Source organism: Amphibalanus amphitrite, unplaced genomic scaffold (assembly GCF_019059575.1).
Source record: "Amphibalanus amphitrite isolate SeventyFive unplaced genomic scaffold, NRLGWU_Aamphi_draft 000943F_arrow, whole genome shotgun sequence".
Taxonomy (NCBI): Eukaryota; Metazoa; Arthropoda; class Thecostraca; order Balanomorpha; family Balanidae; genus Amphibalanus; species Amphibalanus amphitrite.
The window spans coordinates 102,258-110,066 of record NW_024882437.1 but is presented as its reverse complement, the minus strand read 5'-3'; the positions used below and the strand labels follow the sequence as shown (position 1 = coordinate 110,066).

Sequence of the window (7,809 nt, the reverse complement as noted above, 5' to 3'; positions counted from 1 at the left end):
TGTCAGGTCTTTACTACGCTAACTGGCACTTACACTTAATACTTACTCTAAAGCTACTCTACGTTGCAGCACTCATGTAACTGTACGTTGAATGCACGCATCTACAATCTAGGGGAGAGCACTGTCAGATAACAGAACTATCAGTTTATGTACTGGCCTCGTTAGTACCGTGCCCCCCGTCCTGAGCCGGACCTTTCTCACCAATCCGTCTCTGCTCGGATAGGTTTCCAGAACTCTACCGAGAGCCCAGTGGCCCCTCGGCACCTCCTCGTCTGCAATCAGGACCACATCCCCGGGCTCCACATTCCTGGATCGGTGGACCCATCGCTGTCGCCGCTGGAGAGTCGGCAGATAGTCTCTCCTCCACCTCAGCCAAAACTGCTCTGCCAGGTACTGCACCTGTTTCCATCTTTTGACGGACAACAAGTCGTCAGCCGTGAACTGGCCCACGACACCCTCTCCACATCCCCGCAGGAGCAGGAGATGATTGGGGGTGAGTGGTTCAACATCACCCTGGCTGGTCGAAACATACGTCAAAGGACGACTATTCAGCACAGACTCTATCTCACAGAAAAGAGTATGTAAACTCTCGTCGTCTAATCTCTGGACAGGCATTGACCTCCACACCTTCCGAACAGTCCTAATATGGCGCTCCCAGCAGCCACCGAAGTGCGACGCTGAAGGAGGATTAAACACCCATTCAATCCCCTCAGCGAGTCCTACCTGTTGCAACTTCCTTTGATCAAGTCGAGATATCTCTGCCTTCAAATCATTGTCCGCTCCCACCATGTTAGTGCCCATATCGCTTCTGACTCTTTTAATCGGACCTCTACGAGCGACAACACGACGAAGCGCGTTTATCAGCGAGTCAGTCCGCAGTGAGTGGAGAACTTCCAAGTGGATGGCCCTCGACACCAAACACGTACATATCAGCCCATAACGCTTCACCTCCAGGCGCCCCCTCTTCACTATAATTGGCCCGAACACGTCCAGACCGATGGAGGAAAAGGCGGGGGTCTCCGGAGTAACCCTGTCTTCCGGCAAGTCGGCCATCATCTGAACCTGCGGAGCAGAATTAGACTTTCTACACGTCACACAAGAACGCAGCAGACTTCGAACTGCAGATCCTCCTCCCAAGATCCAGAAACGCTCTCGCACCTTCCAGAGGGTATGCTCCCGTCCCTGGTGTCCCACTTTCTCGTGGGCCTGACGGATCACCAACTGAGAAACATGATGATCCCGTGGGAGCAGCACGGGATGCTTGAAGTCGTGACTCACCGGACACCTACTCAGGCGCCCTCCCACGGCTAACAAACCATTCCCCCGAGCCACCACGTTCAGACGACTCAGTGGGCTGCCTTTGGGAACAGTCACCATCCCTTTACCGTCATGATACAGCTCAGGGAAGCTCGATGTCTGCACGAACCGGAAAATAGCGACTTCAGCCGCGTCCAAATCAAACACAGTGAGACGCGAGTCGATTCCAACAGACCTCGGTCGGAGTCCTCGCCTCCTGGCCACCACGGCCTGCCTGAAAGCCCCAGATCTGACACAATCGAAGAACTTCCTCAACCACGCGACCGCCTTCTTCAGGCGAAAAAGGCTCGAGTAATGCCCGATAAGCACATCGGTGCTGTTTGAATCCGCCGCACCGATAACCACAGCTGCAACAGGAACGGGCTTCTTCAGCTCTGCTACCGGGAGATCAGACTGCTCAGCTGGCTCCTCTGGCCAGCCAGACTCATCCTGACGCAGGAACAGAGGCCCCTGTAGCCACACCTGAAGACCATGCGGCTCTGCACCCCGGGATCCGACGTCAGCAGGATTATCCTGTGAAGGAACGTAAGACCAGTCAGATACGTCAGTGGCTCCATGAATGTACGATAGGCGGTTCGCCACGTAGGTTTTGAATCTCGTCTTCCTGTTGCGGATGCATGACAGCACCACCATGCTGTCACTCCACATGCGGATCCTGTCAAACTTAGTGTCCAGCTCACGAACCAAGAACTGACGCAATTGACAGCCCAGGACACCACCCGCCAACTCCAACCTCGGGATAGTCACAAAGCGCAGCGGCGCCACACGACACTTTCCCATCAGGAAACCAATGTACACCTCCACCTCACTCGGCCCAGTCATGACCTCCCTGCGTACATAGGCCACAGCGGAGTACGCGGACTCACTGGCGTCCACAAATATGTGCAGCTCCGTAGAAATCACCTCACCTTTCGGACCACAAACTGCTCGGGGCAGTTGCATCCCGTCTAGTCCCTTAGCTTGTCGAATCCAGCTTTCCCACTCACCTGCCAGAGCCGGCGGGATGGCTTCATCCCAGCCCAGCGATGCCGCGCAGAGCTTCTGCACGAGCATCTTAGCTGAAAGAGTCACAGGAGCCCAGAAACCCAAAGGGTCGAATATGGCGCTCACGGCGGACAGTATTCCGCGCCTGGTAACCGGAGTCTCCTTATCCTGAAAATGGAAACGAAAAACGTCTTCTCCCATATCCCACTCTACACCTAAAACACGATTGGAACCGAGCGCACCCTCAGCCAGGTTCAGATCCTTGACACTCTTTCCCCTCTCATCTTCGGGAATGTGCTGCAGGAACTCAGCACTGTTACTAGCGAACTTCTTTAGATGGAACGCCCCGGTCTGGCAGAGTTCTGTGAGATCCCGCGCGAGGGAGACGGCATCCTCGACAGACTCTACAGCCACCAGCGTATCATCAACGTACGTCCTGCGCCGCAACGCCTCAGCAGCAGCAGGGAACTGACCTTTCCCCTCCTCGGCACAAAGCTGCACTGCCAAGCATGCCACGCTGCTGCTCGTCACCGCCCCAAAAACGTGTGACCTCATACGCCATACTTCGACGTCACCGGACAGATCGTCATCCTTAAACCACAGAAAACGGAACAAGTCACAGTCCCCAGCCGGCACATGGACCCTATGATACATCGCTTCTATGTCACAGGTAAACGCTATGCGACCTTCCCTGAACCGGGCGATCACAGCGTTCAGAGGCTGTCCCAGGTGGGGACCACCCTGAAGAATGTCGTTCAGACAAACTCCACCCGCACGCGCTGCACAATCGAACACTACCCTGACTTTGCTAGGAGTCACCACCGCGTGATGTGGCAGGTACCATACATCACCTGATGGAACGGTCAGCTCGCTCTGCGGCACTCTCACAGCGTAGCCATCCGTCACCAAAGATTGCATCACGGCCCTGTAAGACTGAAACAGACTCGGATCCCCCATCAACTTCCTCTTCAGTGACATCAGTCGCTTCTCAGCGACCGGGCGACTGTCCGGGACACTCGTGACGGAAGACCTAGGGAGACCTATCTCAAAGTGTCCCTCCTCGTCCTTACGGACGGTAGCCCTCACACGGTCCAGCCACAGCCTGTCCTCTACAGATAAGCCTACGCTATCGTCGTCCAAACCAGAAAAGTCTTGCTCGTACAGCTGCTCGAACAGGTTGCCTGTGTCATCACTCTGTGCCTTCCTGCTCGTTCTAATGAAATTCACCGAATGCGATCGGCGAATTCTCTCATGAAACTCTGCTCCGATGACGTACCACCCCAGCGGGCTGCGCACAGCGTGCGGTCCGCTACCGCTCTCGGGGACCCTCACCTCCTCCGCCACATGCAGGTGCGGAGCGTTAATCCCTATCAGAAGATCTACAGAAGTAGAGACCTGCGGGAGAAAGATGTCATTCAGATGAGGCCAATCAGGCAAGTCACCTTCCAAGAACATGTCCTGTCCGCTCACTGGCAATCTGGGCAGCGCGAACACCACTGGTAGCGAGCGCCAGTCACGTCCCTCGATCGCGGAAACTTCGAGTCCCTCCAAAACCGACGAGCTGATAACCTGCCCCTCACCACACACGGTGTCGACAGAGATGGTCGTCTGCTCTGGCTGTAATCTTAACTTACCCGCGAGCTCCTCAGTAGCAAAGCAGCCACTGCTCCCCCCATCCAGGAACGCATTACACAGCACCGTTCTGCCACCTGAACCACGTACCTTGACGGCTACTATCGGCATGAACACCCGCGCCCGGCCCTCCCGCGTCACCACCCTTGCATTAGCAGTGACGACGGAAGACCGCGAACCTCCAGCCGGCTGAGCTTGGCCGCTGGGCGGCGCTGCCACCGGCCTCGCAGGTGGCGCCACCATGCAGGCATCCTGCACGTCATTGGGACTGCGGTGCAGCAGGGTGGGATGATTCCTACCACACGAATCGCACGACAGGCGGCGCTGGCAGAAACGAGCGGAATGCCCTCCCCTCAAACAACCGAAACAAAGTCCCGCATCGCGCACGAAGAGAAACCGCTCACGCTCAGACCGACGACGCAACTGCTCACACTTGTCGACGGAATGCGGCCCACGACAAAATGGGCACGGCCGCGGATCCGGCCTCACCGCTGCAGCGGCACTGACCCGGTGGGTCCGAACCACACCCTGACCGGACTCACGGCCGCGCGTCACATCATCCACCCTTACGTCACCATACAGCGGATTGCATTTCACGCGAACCTCAGTCGCCAGCACGTCAATTACGTCAGACAGTCGAGCTGTCTTCCCACCGAGCTCCATGAACGTGTCACACCGGCGCAAGATCCTATCATGGATAGCAGGAGGCATCTTTCCCAAGATCGCCCTGATGAACTGCGGATGATCAAACTCGCGGCCCAAGTCTGCCACAGCGCTATCGACTTCCTTCAGAAATAGCACAAACCTATCCAGACCCTTCACATCATCAGACTGAACCTTTGGCCACTCTCTCATCTTCCTAGTGTACTCATGAACAAGTCTGTGGCGGCTACCGTACCGCTCCTCGAGCGTTGCCAAAGCTCGTGTGTACCCACCTGTATCCAAGAACATGCACCCCCTCACTATCTTGTTTGGGGTCCCCACAGTATATTGGTCCAAGTAATGTAACCGCTCGTTCTCATCCTCAGTCCTACATTCTACCCTGGCCTTAAAAGCTCTGACGAATAACCTGAACTCGCATATGTCACCAGAGAATGGTTTCAATTCAGAGGGCGGAAGGAGAGCGCGTTGTGTCTGGGACACAACAGCCTCTGTGAGACTATCTGCCCTCTCCTGCCTCCCAACTGTGACTTTGACTGAGCTCAAAACTGACTCATCTATCTGACGACCAGTGATTTCCATGAGTTTTAACTCCAAGTCTATCTGTTCTGAACGTGCTCTCATCCTAGACTGTGCTTCATCCATCATCTGTTTCTCTCTGATCAGTCTTAACCTCTCTACAATAACCTGAACAGACTCAGTGACACCTCCCTGAGACCTACCATCCCCTAGTTCCTCCCCCAGGACCCCATCCCCACCATCAGCTCCCTCGGGGGCAACGACCCCCGTTAGAGAACTCACTGGATCCAAGGCAGCACTAAGGCGATCTACCAGCTCAGCCTTCTTCCCTGTACTGTCCAAACCTCTTGCCTCTAGCTGACCTTGCAACTCTGAGACCCTCAGCTTGAATAAGTCCTCCCTCCCCCTCCCTGATAGACTAACCAGGGCTGGGTCCTGACTTCCCAACTGAGGATCCTCCTTAGTAGCCATTATCAGCACTAGAATTAACACGCTTCGAATAACATTCATTTAAATGAACAAACTTATCAGCTCAAGAAATAGTAACATAAGAGTGAAGATCATTCAAGTACAGTCTAATGCCCAAGCTTGAGCAAAGAATGACAGTGACAACAGTTATTACACAACATACACAAACATTATACAATAGGAACACTGACCCTGTTTTCCCAACTGAAAAAGGTCCCCTTCCAACCCCACGACGGAGCCAACCTCACTAAAGAAACTTCCATAGCCCACCTTAACTCCCAAACACCACTGCCGCGACTCAGGTCAGCTGCCACAACTGTCCGAGCTCAGTCACTAGCTCTGCAACTGGTCAAGCACCAACTAACCCAATATGTCCAACTTGAACTGAACACCTTGTAACTCAAGCTACCACGGATGAGTCACACTGCATGTAAGCTGGTGCCTCAACAGACCATAGGCAGAGCACTGATATTACTGAGGGAATCCTGTCACTGATTGGGATCTCGTCACTGATGGGGATCTCGTCACTGATTGGGATCTCCACTGCAACAGCACATGATTGACTCAATGTTTAACCACCACTCGGAGCGATCTCACCGCTCCAATGCAGGATGGTTGTTGTCCAGACGAGGCAGACTAGAAGGTGGAGACCAATCCAGGACCTCCTGGATGATGAGTCGGTCGTAACTGTAGCCGCCACCTCCAATCGCCTCCCCAGCGGGATCAATAAGACGCAGCTGTCGTTCACTGGGTAGCTTTATTCCAGATTTGTGACCCCAAGTGGCCACATCTCCATGGTAAATCCCGTTACTGTGGAAGCAGTAACAAACAAATTAGCCACTGGTTATCTCCGAGACAAAGATCACCTCGTCACAAGTATGCAATGAACATATTCGACTAATAAGTGAATAAATTTGGCACAACACTTAGCCACAGCACAGCCTTTGCACAGCGTCGCACCAACGAGTTACATTTACCAAGTCAATCTGAACCGGTTCCAGTTTACGAAACGAAGCATAAACCAAATTCACGCATACAAATGTTCGCCACGACATGCTATATCCTGATACATACCGACCGTTGGCTGCGTCGACCCCACAAACTTGACCACCCCAAAGGTGGGAGACTATAACGGCGCCCAACAAGATCAAGCGCACGTCCAGCCGCTCCAAATTAGCGACCGCAATGGTTAGGCCTTATTTGACACCAAATCAGTCAAACTCAGACTAAGCTGCTCCAACTTCACAGCGAAATCTAGGCCACCGAAAACCACAGCGAACAGCATGCGCCTCTGCGCCACTCGAACCGAGGAATGAACCAAACATGGCGGCGCAGCACCATCATCACTTTAATATTCAGGAACGAGAACGCCAACAAATACGCAATTTATGTAAAACACAACATCACTCAAAATATCATACGCAAAATACTGTGGTAAATACACGGCCAATCTCTTTCACACATGGGCCTTTAACCAATAATTACTACAAACTCACCACTAGAGATGACAGAATACGAGCCTTCCAGCAGTAAAGCTGCAAACTTTCACAGCGGACATGACCGGAGCGACGCAGCGCCCAGCTGACTGTTACTAAGGAGGATCCACTGATGACGTTCTACTTCCATTCAATTCCAACTCAACTCCCGGAAACACCAACTGAACGAACCACCCAGCGAACAAAAAAAAAAAAAAACATTAATTCCCGGCGGCGCCTACAAGCAAGGTGGTCTGGTGAAATGGGTAGCTATTCGCGCTGTATTGTCCTTTGGACCGTCAAAGTGGCCTTGGGCTGCTGCCAGTAACTCAAACGTCTCGGCGGTCCCGGCCGTCACCAGCGTCAAACATCCGGCCAAGATCCAGATCTGGAGCATATTCAGCTGCTATGCGATGTTCCAGGTGTGCATTGTCTCACAGAAGACCGCCATCAGTGACGAGTAATGAGTATTACCGTGTAACGAAGTAACTTCCCTGTCCTCTCAATTAGCCTCCTTGCCGACCGCCCAGCTTTAACCTTCCAGGCGGTGGGGGGGGGCATTTTTTTGCCCCCCTTTAGTTTTTTCGATATATCTCGAGAACCGCTGCGCCGATCGTCACCAAACTTTCGATACCCTCCCGGGAGCAGCTAGCGCACATGGTGACCAAATATTTTTTCCAAAGGCTATGATAGGTTGGCCGCTAATGACGTCAGAGTGACGTCATTTTTGCCATTTTCGACCCAAAAATAGGTT

At 53.4% G+C, this 7,809-nt stretch overlaps 1 long non-coding RNA gene across 1 annotated transcript; it reads right to left on the bottom strand.

Moving 5' to 3' along the window:
* Nucleotides 1–5,601: 5,601 nt before the first annotated feature.
* LOC122368380 lies at nt 5,602–7,287 on the bottom strand. The gene is made up of 2 exons (XR_006254235.1): nt 6,655–7,287; nt 5,602–6,390 (listed from the first exon to the last, which is right to left on the bottom strand). It is a non-coding gene; the product is annotated as an uncharacterized LOC122368380 (long non-coding RNA).
* Between the last annotated feature and the right edge of the window lie 522 nt (nt 7,288–7,809).